Genomic DNA, 11,279 nt, shown 5'->3' with positions numbered 1-11,279 from the left:
AACGCTGCCTCCCAACCCACAGAAGACGTGATCACCATCATAGATGAGGAACTGACAATTAACACTTTTATGGGACTGGAAATAGTACACGTTCACATACATATTTTTCATATATCAAACAATGGATTCATTGGAGTGTTCTTGTACTAACACAGTACTACGCACATGTACTAATACAGAGGTGAATAGCTTTAGCATGAAGGTTTTGAAATAAGGTTCATTCCATGGCTGGAATGGAATGGATTTTCCTGATCCTGTGTGAGTTGTGTGTGCATATAACACATGGAAAATGAGGAGCGGCACAAGGTCTCTATTCTATGTTATTCAGTCATATAGACTTAATTACAAATTTAGTTGCATATGCTTGAATTGGTTGTTACTCATGTAAATACCGTATGTATTGTTTTATAGGGTTAGTTATGCATGACGAACATATGAAAAGCAGCGTAGATGTCAATTATTGTAAAAAAATCTGCCACATTCATCTTGCCCCAATATTTTGTATTACAATAAACAATGAATGAGAATTCTATGAAACATTTAAAGGTGATCTGTACATAACGACTTTTTTAGTAAAGCTCAACTTGTCTTGTTCATCTACTCTTGTTTATTAGCATAAACAGAATCTGCTGGTGTGTCAGGTTGGTGTGTCACTCCCCTTTGTTAGTTATGGCGTGTTGCAGTTGCCTCATTAATTAATGGAATGGAATCTAATTGTTTGGAACAAGCAAAACCTGACTTTTCAATCAATTTAGAAATCCCACATGGTTATTTTTGGTTCGAAAAAGGAGAAATGTCTGGGGAAAAAGGGAACAGCCAAAATTACATTCCGAAAATGACATAAATAGCATTTAGAGATTCCAACATTGTATTATGATTATTAAAAATTTTAAATCAAGAATTAAAATAGGAAAATTTAGCTAAGAATTTCCACACAGAAATGACATAGAACTAACACACTAATTGCTAAAACACACTTTACATTACACAACCAGAAATCAGAGAATTTGGGGGGTTGTGCGGGAACGACTATTATGCTTTATCCTCTCTTGACTGTCTGTGCCTCAAAGTTTTTTCATGGCTCTTTTGTCTCCCCATGATCTTATTACTGTTATAGGTGACTGTTAATTAATGGAAAAACAAACTGGGTGGAGCCACCAGCTCCTGTGGGCGGAACCCGTTTCACTGGTCTGTTTCATTTGGGCCACCTGTGGCAAATCAGCTGAAGGGTACAAAAGGCTGCCTTTTCTCAGTGGGGAACTGAGAGTGGTAAAGATGGTAATCTGGAAATTTTTGAAACCTTCAGTCCCCAAAGAACCCTTTGGTTTGTGTTTGACTGAGGTGTCAGAAGATGAAATACCCCAGAGTGGGAGATTTTTAGTTTCTTTAAAGAAATACTCCAATAAGTGGGAGTTTTGAGTTCAACCCTGTGAATAAAAAAAATAAAATAAAAAAAGTTAAGCTCAATTTCTCTTTTCCCCCCTCTTTTAAATTTTTTTTGAGCTGCTTTTCTCCTCCCAAGTCTCCTTTGTTTATATTTTAAAATATGAAGTTAAGCTCTTGCTTTGATTCTCTTTCCTATGACTGAGGCCAAGCCTGACCCTGAGTGAGCCTAGTGTGACTGACGGTGAGTATGGGGAGATTGCTGCTGTGGGTGGGCATGGGACTGCTTCCTCCAACTCTAGAGTGGATGGGTTATTTTGTTTGGGTGGGGTGTATTTCCCAGTAGGGCACACATTAAGGAGTGGGAAAGTAACACTCTTGTCTCTTCTGGCCCCACAGTGGTGGAATGACCTTCCTGTGGATATTGTATTGTTGTACTTGGGGTATTCTAGTTGCTGACCGTGGTATGCCAATTTAAGTTGATGTATTCTTCAAGGGTTCAATTGTATCTGTATGGTCACGTGAGGGCTCGGGACCGTACTGTCCTCTAGGGTCCTCTTCACACTTGTTCCTGTGTTCGATCTGCACTTTGTTGTATGTCGCTCTGGAGAAGAGCGTCTGCTAAATACTTTGTAATGTAATGTAATGTAATGTACTGTCAGAACAGAACATGGTCTTTGGCCATTTTCAAACTGCACCTTTCCCTGCCTGCCTCACTACCATGATTAGCCTAGTGTAAGCCATAGATTATAATGGCACTTGTATTGTTATTGTACTCGGTGCATTCTAGCTGCCAACCATGGTATGCTAGTTGATAAGTTGAGGTACTCTTCAAGGTTCAAGCTGTGGTCACGCTAGGACTCGGAACTGTACTTTCCTCTTGGGTCCTCATGCCACTTGTCCCTGGGTTTGATTTGCCCTTCGTTGTACATCGCTCTGAGCGTCTGCTAAATGCCTGTAATGTAATATAACACTACTCACTAATGTCAGTCTCTCCAGCTTAATGTGTCTAATGTTATTTAGGGAGCCAAACCAAGCTGTTGGGCGGAAGGTCAGTGCTGATTCATTAAAGCAATCACTCCCCAGTGTCCCACAGCAGGAGGATTTGGTATTGGTCTTTGGATACCTAAATTATTTTGTGGATTTATGGAAATTTACCAATCAGCAGTGCTTCCATTTAAGCTGCTGCCAATCAGAAGTGAATTTCAGGTGAGCATTCTTCACAGAATGTACACATCTTATCAGTCCTCAAACGCCTATGTGTTGAAATAACAAACTTAATCGCAAATGGAAATTTGTTTTTCTCTTCAGACCTCTCAGCTACATTTGCCTGGAGCCCTTTGCATGTGTTTGCCCACATTTGCAAACAAAATAAAAAAATCATGGCACCGTGAATGTTAGAATGTTTTTTGTTCCTTTTCAGTACCTTTACTATTCATCTTTGAAAATATGATTCCTTCATTTTTGTTTACCGATTATTATTCCTGAGACTGGTCTGAGTTCAGTGCAGTGATTCTTTCCATTTCAAATGGACATTAATACTCAGTGACACCCTGAACTCTGAAAGAAAGTCTGATTTCTCTGACAGCAGAGCCCATATAATACATTTGCTTTCTGCATGTTTTAGGCATATTCTGTCTTGAGGCTCATTTATTATATTTTGAAATAATATACACTCAGTGAACACTATTAGGTATTTATTCAACTTTTTTAGACTTTTTCTCCTGCTGTAGCCTGTCCACTGAGTTATGATGTGCTGTGTGTTCAGAGATGCTCTTCTGCTTACCACTGTTGTAATGTGTGGTATCTGTAATGTCACGTGAGGGCTCGGAACCGTGCTGTCCTCTAGGGTCACACTTGTTCCTGTGTTCGATCTGCACTTCGTTGTATGCCGCTCTGGATAAGAGTGTCTACTAAATACTTTGTAATGTAATGTCAGAACAGCCTTTCTGACGTTACTTTTGTATTTGTGTTACTGTCACCTTCCGTTATTGTTATAACTCCAAAACTACTGATATCAACAATGTTTATCATTGTTTGACCCATTTTCTCAACAAATTTGCTGAGGCACAATGTTGCGATCATTTAATTATTGAATATATTCATTTCTTTTTTGGTATGCGATACAATTCCTTGGCTGTCTCCCATCTTTTTTGAAATCATAAAATCAATATTTTATAAATAAAAACCGGTTCAATGAAAAAACTGCACAAGTAGTGGTTACTGTGGTGTTTGAAGCTAAATTGCCCATAACAATGCAGGTGTGGTTAACTTGATGTTTATTGCTATACTGTATATTGAACATTTTGTTATGAATCCACACATTATTTTACACTGACACAATCAGACTTAAGTTTTGCACAAGATCAATGTATAAAGCTTGTTTTGTGAGGTGTTCAGTTTTAGAGAGTGATGAGGGTAGTGCACATTTAGAGGCTCTCTGCCAGACCCGTTCTCAAAGCTTCCTGCCCCCATATTTGCATACGATGTTTGGTTTTCAAAATGAGCTTTTTCAAGCATGTTCCATCACAATTCACATTGTCGATCAGTTTACCTGTCCCAGCAAGGAACACGCAAAGATGAACCATGGCCATTTGCTAATGTTACTGGGTGAGTTAGTCATGCTTCTTAACCAGGTTAGATGTCTTACCTATATATAATTAGAGTTTTTTATTAACCTTTATTTTCTGGTCTTAACTTCCAAATCGTACATACAATGATGGCCTGATTTTTCTTATGGTTAATTGCTTTCCTCACCATGCTGTTGTGTATGGATTTATATATGTATAGTATAGTATTAGTTATCCAGGAATATAAATGAACTGTAAGGAATGTGAACTGTGTAAGATCCTCTGCTATATTCCTAAAATGAACTGTAGACATTTTTGACAAACAATGTCAAAATGTGTTTAATTGCTTTCCTCTTCATGCTGTTGTGTATGGATTTATATATGTATAGCATAGTATTAATTATCCAGGAATGTAAACTGTGACCATGTCACTTTTCTTTGTTTCCAGGCTTTTTGCTTTCCTTAACAGACTGTTACATTTGTATTCAAGCCGGTAAGTAATTCCATGTAGAATCTGTGTGAAACTGATGCAAACCTCTCTGATTCTACTGAAATTGGCAATCAAGCAACTTCCTGAATATGATTTTTTAAATGTTGTGCTGAATTGTTATGTTTGTTCTTATTCAGGATAAAACATTGTTTTTCTGTCGTCCATAGGCACAGGTACCAGGAAACGTATTTTGTATTCCAAACACAAGAGTTTTGTGCTTATGGATGTATATTTGTTAATGTACTCATACTATATGGCATACTATATGTTATTTCCAAAAACGTTTTTATTTGCCATATTTTTATATGCACTCTTTTTGTAGATTATATATCATGGACAAAATTGGGTACGTCTCCATTTCTACAAACCTTGGATTTCTTAGTGTAAGAACAACATTCCTGTGCAAATGCGTCTTTGGATGTGCCGCTGCAATTATCGGTTTATAGTTATGTTAGGGTTCAGGTTAGACACTGAATCAATGGGGCTCATTCATCATTATTTTCATAAATCCATGTGTCATTAGAATTGAACTAACAAATTCCCCCGGATTGATCAAACATGCATAGAGTTTTTTTTGTTTTTGTTATCCATGTGTGTTTGTTGATGAATACCAAACAATCGTAGACAAAAGCACACTCATCGAACATGTGATTAGCAAAAAATGACACCCCTAAAGGAGTCAATTGCATACCTTATAAGGAGCTTAGCATTACATTTCTGGCAATTTGAAGAAATGGCATGGCCAAAAAACATAGCATGGGAATGTCAGGGCTGGGGACAACTACACAGTAAAAAAAAAAAAACTCTATTTTTTTAATAAGTTAGCATCTTCCTGCATTAGGATTTCAGGTTAAGTCAAGTTTAAGAAGACAAGTTATTTACACATTTATGTAGGTCGAAACTTTGACATCTTTGAAACTTTGACAATCTCTGCACAAGCTTTGCACACCTGTTTTGGGTAGTTTATCCCATTTTTTCCGGGCAGATCCTCTCAAGCTCCATCAGATTGAATGGGAAGGGTCTATGAACTGCCATCTTCAGGTCTCTCCACAGATATTCCATGGGGTTAAGTCTAAGCTTTGGCTGGGCCACTCAAGGACAGTCAGAGACCATTCCAACGTTTTCTTGGCTGTATGCTTTGGGTCGGTGTCGGGTTGAAAGGTGGACCGTCACCCCAGTCTGAGGTTACATGCACTCTGGAGCATGTTTTCTTGGCTGCATTCATCCTTTTCTCAATTCTGACCAGTCTCTTTGTCCTTGCCTTGCATGCTTCACTGTAGGGATGGTATGAGCCAGGTGATAATCAGTGCCTGGTGTTTGCCAGATATAGTGCTTAGAATTCTTCCTAAAGAGTCCAAATTTGTTCTCATCAGACGAGAATATTTTTCCTCCATGTTTTCAAACTCCAAGCGGGCTGTCATATGCCTTTTATTCGAGTTATTCGGTTATTCAGTTTGGCCAACTCTACGAAGTGTCCTGGTTGTTTCAAACTTCTTCCGCTTCAAAATTATTGACACTGCTCCTGGGAACACTTAGTCCTATACCTTTGCCCTGATCTACGTCTTGCCACATTTTCGTTGTGGAGGTCTTTTCCCAACAATGCCTATTGTGAAAACCCAGTCATTAGGTTTTCTCTCCCCCTTCCTTTGCAGAGGAAAATGTGGCCCTCAATAAACCCTCCTTTCAGTCATCCACAAACTCTGGTTATGATGCGTCCAGAGGGAATGACGGGAATCACGATCCAGTCTTTGAGCATGGCTCCTGCTTCCACACAGAGTGGGAAATGAAGCCCTGGTGGAGGGTAGACCTGCATGCTCCTCACTATATCTCGTCTGTGGCTGTGACCAACAGACTAACCTCTTGGGAAAGAATCCGCGGCGGGGAGATTCGCATTGGAAACTCCTTAGAAAACCATGGCAACAGTAATCCATTGTAAGGCACTCTCTTGTTCAGCACACACCCACAAATACATATACATACACGCAGGCAAGCACTCACACACACTCAATCGTGTGTGCACAACCACACACACACACACACACATACACATATACCCACTGGTATGCACACACTCATGCACATCCACACAAACGCAGGCCACACAAATGTAAATGTAACACTTTCCTGCAATGGATTCCTTCATTTAATTGCTCCTACATTATGATCTGATATTCATCCAAGTAACAATGATAGATGAGCACAATCCGATTAAACAATGAACATATTGTGGAAGAGAAGTTGAAATGTGGTTCATTTCCGAATCCAGCCGTTTTAACAACTACACCCTCATTTAACATTCAGCATTCTGAATACCCAACATAAGTGCCTCAACTGTTAAAACCCCTCAGTAAAGCAACATGTAATCTAACTGTATTCAATTAAAGTATCACCAAAATGTATAGTTAAGTCACAACAAAATATTCAACGACTTTGTCTAAAGACTACCTGAAACAAAGAATGCTACAGACATTTTGCTGCCAGTGGTCCAGGGGCACTATTTAAGATCGATGGCACAATGAATTCAACAAAGTACCAGTGGGACAATGACTGCAAATATACAGTTCAAAAAAGATCCATACAGAAATGGTTAAGTGAAAACAACATCCATGTTCTGCAATGGCCATTCCAGTCGTCAGACTTAAATCCCATCTAAAACCTGAGGTCTGAACTGAAGAGTGGGGTCCATAAGGCCAAAACCAAGGATATCAACAATTTTGTTTGGCATGGAGGAATGTTCAAAAATCCCTCCAAATGTGTTCACTAACTTTATCACAAAACACGGAAAAGACTGATCTTTGCCAGGGGTGTTTGTACCAGGGATGCCAATAATGTGAAATGTCAAACCTGTTTGATGGGGAAATAATTTAAGACTTTGATTGATTACAGTAAATCTACGCTACTTTACACATGTTGGAAAATAAAGCTCATGTCAATATTAGTTATTAGTTTACAGTACCTTATGCTCATATTTGAATTTTCTATAATTCTACCTCTGACTGTAAATGTAGGGAAGGGCTCCTCAAATGTATACCTGATTGTCACCTCATTGATAAGAAGATTGATTAGACACCTACAGTACCCACTTTCAAAGAATTCATTATCCAACACGTTTACATACTTCTTCCAACCTTGCCTGCTATTGTTTTAACCATGTGTTCCCTGAAGAAAAAGTACAATTGTTTGTGTGTTGTTCATCCAATCAGATTGTGTTTATCTATTATTATGATTATGATCAGAGCATACAGGAATCCAAGTCATTCCAAATGGTTCACAAATGTATGTATGAACCCACATACGTAAGTGCATAATACTTCTATCTTCCTCTTGATATGTACAATAAATCAATGCTCATCTATACTCTATGTAGTCATTATCATAATTATTATATCTTTAATTTTGCAGGTGTGCTCAGATTTCCAGCATCCCTGGAGGGAAAACTGTAACCTATCAATGCCATGGGATGGAAGGAAGATATGTGACCATTTCACTAAGTAAAACAGAAATTCTCAATCTGTGTGAAGTAGAGGTCTACGCCCCTGTTCAGGAAGGTACTGACTTCGACAAAAAAACAAAAAGAACAGCCAAAAATGTTTGGCCTTATTATAGCTTGGTGTTAGTGGCGTCATCAATTCCATAATTTAGCTATTTTCTGGCAGATTCTTGACTAATGGCCGATGTGGCTGAAAATTTAGAAATATGTTTATTGTTGGAGTGTAATCAAATCCATATACCAAAAATGGCTCAATGTTATAGCGCCACCATCTGGCAACAGGAAGTGATGCTTATATCATAGTTTTATACTTTCCAAGAGTGGGAAAGTTGATCAAAGGGGAATTCCTATGCAAACTTTTTGTTTTCCAGGAAGGTGAAGTGTATGCATATTGTTAATTATGTCATTGCCACAACTATGCCACCAAGGCGGCTGCGCCCTTGATGCTTGGGCCCGCTCATTGCTGCTTGCAGCTATATTTATTATTATTACAGTTATTCAAAATTATTGACACTGCTCCTGGGAACACTTAGTCCTATACCTTTGCCCTGATCTACGTCTTGCCACATTTTCGTTGTGGAGGTCTACAGAGAGTTCCATGGATTTTTCAAACTGATTTTCTATTATTCAAACTGAATAAGTATACTTAGGTACAAGTTTGTAGTATAGCAAGCACACTGGTCGTATGGCCTGGCTTAACATGTTGACATGATTGCATCACGCAATTTCTGCAGATTTGTCAGCTGCACATTAATGCTATGAATCTCTCATTCTTCCACATCGCGACAGTGTTCTATTGGATTCAGATCCAGTGAGAAGGGCACTGAAGAACGTTGAACTCTGTCATGTTCATGAAACCAGTTTGAGATGACTTTTACTTTAGTGTAGTGCATTATCATGCTGGACTCTACAGACTGGCGTGTAAAAAAATCCCAGGAGATCAGCAGTTACAGAAATACCAAACCAGCCTGTCTGGCACCAACAACCATGCCAAAACCATGTCAAAATCACTGAGATAACATTTTATCCCAATTCTGATGGTTGATGTGCTCCTGACCTGCATCTGCATCATTTTATGCACTGCACTGTTGCTCACGGCTGTCTGCCCCCAGGTTGTAGTTGAGGGCAAAAAACCACACCGAGCATTAAATGTGAACTGAATTCCAGGCACTACTTAGAAACAGAGTTTCTAGAGAGAAAAATATATATAATGCGCACAGACAAACACATTTGCATGGAATTTGCCCAACACTGCCTATTGTGAAAACCCAGTCATTAGGTTTTCTCTCCCCTTTCCTTTGCAGAGGAAAATGTGGCCCTCAATAAACCCTCCATTCAATCATCCACGTACCATGGTCGTGATGCGTCCAAAGGGAATGACGGGAATCGCAATCCAGACATGGGGCATGGCTTCTGCTTCCACACAAATTTCGAATTGAAGCCCTGGTGGAGGGTAGACCTGCATGCTCCTCACTATATCTCCTCTGTGGCTGTGACCAACAGACTATCCTCTTGGGAAAGAATCCGCGGCGGGGAGATTCGCATTGGAAACTCCTTAGAAAACCATGGCAACAGTAATCCATTGTAAGGCACTCTCTTGTTCAGCACACACCCACAAATACATATACATACACGCAGGCAAGCACACACACACACACTCAATCGTGTGTGCACAACCACACACACACTCACACACACACACGCACGCGCACACACACACACACACACACATACACATATACCCACTGGTATGCACACACTCATGCACATCCACACAAACGCAGGCCACACAAATGTAAATGTAACACTTTCCTGCAATGGATTCCTTCATTTAATTGCTCCTACATTATGATCTGATATTCATCCAAGTAACAATGATAGATGAGCACAATCCGATTAAACAATGAACATATTGTGGAAGAGAAGTTGAAATGTGGTTCATTTCCGAATCCAGCCGTTTTAACAACTACACCCTCATTTAACATTCAGCATTCTGAATACCCAACATAAGTGCCTCAACTGTTAAAACCCCTCAGTAAAGCAACATGTAATCTAACTGTATTCAATTAAAGTATCACCAAAATGTATAGTTAAGTCACAACAAAATATTCAACGACTTTGTCTAAAGACTACCTGAAACAAAGAATGCTACAGACATTTTGCTGCCAGTGGTCCAGGGGCACTATTTAAGATCGATGGCACAATGAATTCAACAAAGTACCAGTGGGACAATGACTGCAAATATACAGTTCAAAAAAGATCCATACAGAAATGGTTAAGTGAAAACAACATCCATGTTCTGCAATGGCCATTCCAGTCGTCAGACTTAAATCCCATCTAAAACCTGAGGTCTGAACTGAAGAGTGGGGTCCATAAGGCCAAAACCAAGGATATCAACAATTTTGTTTGGCATGGAGGAATGTTCAAAAATCCCTCCAAATGTGTTCACTAACTTTATCACAAAACACGGAAAAGACTGATCTTTGCCAGGGGTGTTTGTACCAGGGATGCCAATAATGTGAAATGTCAAACCTGTTTGATGGGGAAATAATTTAAGACTTTGGTTGATTACAGTAAATCTACGCTACTTTACACATGTTGGAAAATAAAGCTCATGTCAATATTAGTTATTAGTTTACAGTACCTTATGCTCATATTTGAATTTTCTATAATTCTACCTCTGACTGTAAATGTAGGGAAGGGCTCCTCAAATGTATACCTGATTGTCACCTCATTGATAAGAAGATTGATTAGACACCTACAGTACCCACTTTCAAAGAATTCATTATCCAACACGTTTACATACTTCTTCCAACCTTGCCTGCTATTGTTTTAACCATGTGTTCCCTGAAGAAAAAGTACAATTGTTTGTGTGTTGTTCATCCAATCAGATTGTGTTTATCTATTATTATGATTATGATCAGAGCATACAGGAATCCAAGTCATTCCAAATGGTTCACAAATGTATGTATGAACCCACATACGTAAGTGCATAATACTTCTATCTTCCTCTTGATATGTACAATAAATCAATGCTCATCTATACTCTATGTAGTCATTATCATAATTATTATATCTTTAATTTTGCAGGTGTGCTCAGATTTCCAGCATCCCTGGAGGGAAAACTGAAACCTATCACTGCCATGGGATGGAAGGAAGATATGTGACCATTTCATTAAGTAAAACAGAAATTCTCAATCTGTGTGAAGTAGAGGTCTACGCCCCTGTTCAGGAAGGTACTGACTTCGACAAAAAAACAAAAAGAACAGCCAAAAATGTTTGGCCTTATTATAGCTTGGTGTTAGTGGCGTCATCAATTCCATAATTTAGCTATTTTCTGGCAGAT

The sequence above is a fragment of the Conger conger genome, chromosome 16 (genome assembly GCF_963514075.1).
Source record: "Conger conger chromosome 16, fConCon1.1, whole genome shotgun sequence".
In the NCBI taxonomy this organism is placed as follows: Eukaryota; Metazoa; Chordata; class Actinopteri; order Anguilliformes; family Congridae; genus Conger; species Conger conger.
Note: the sequence above shows the minus strand (reverse complement) of the source record.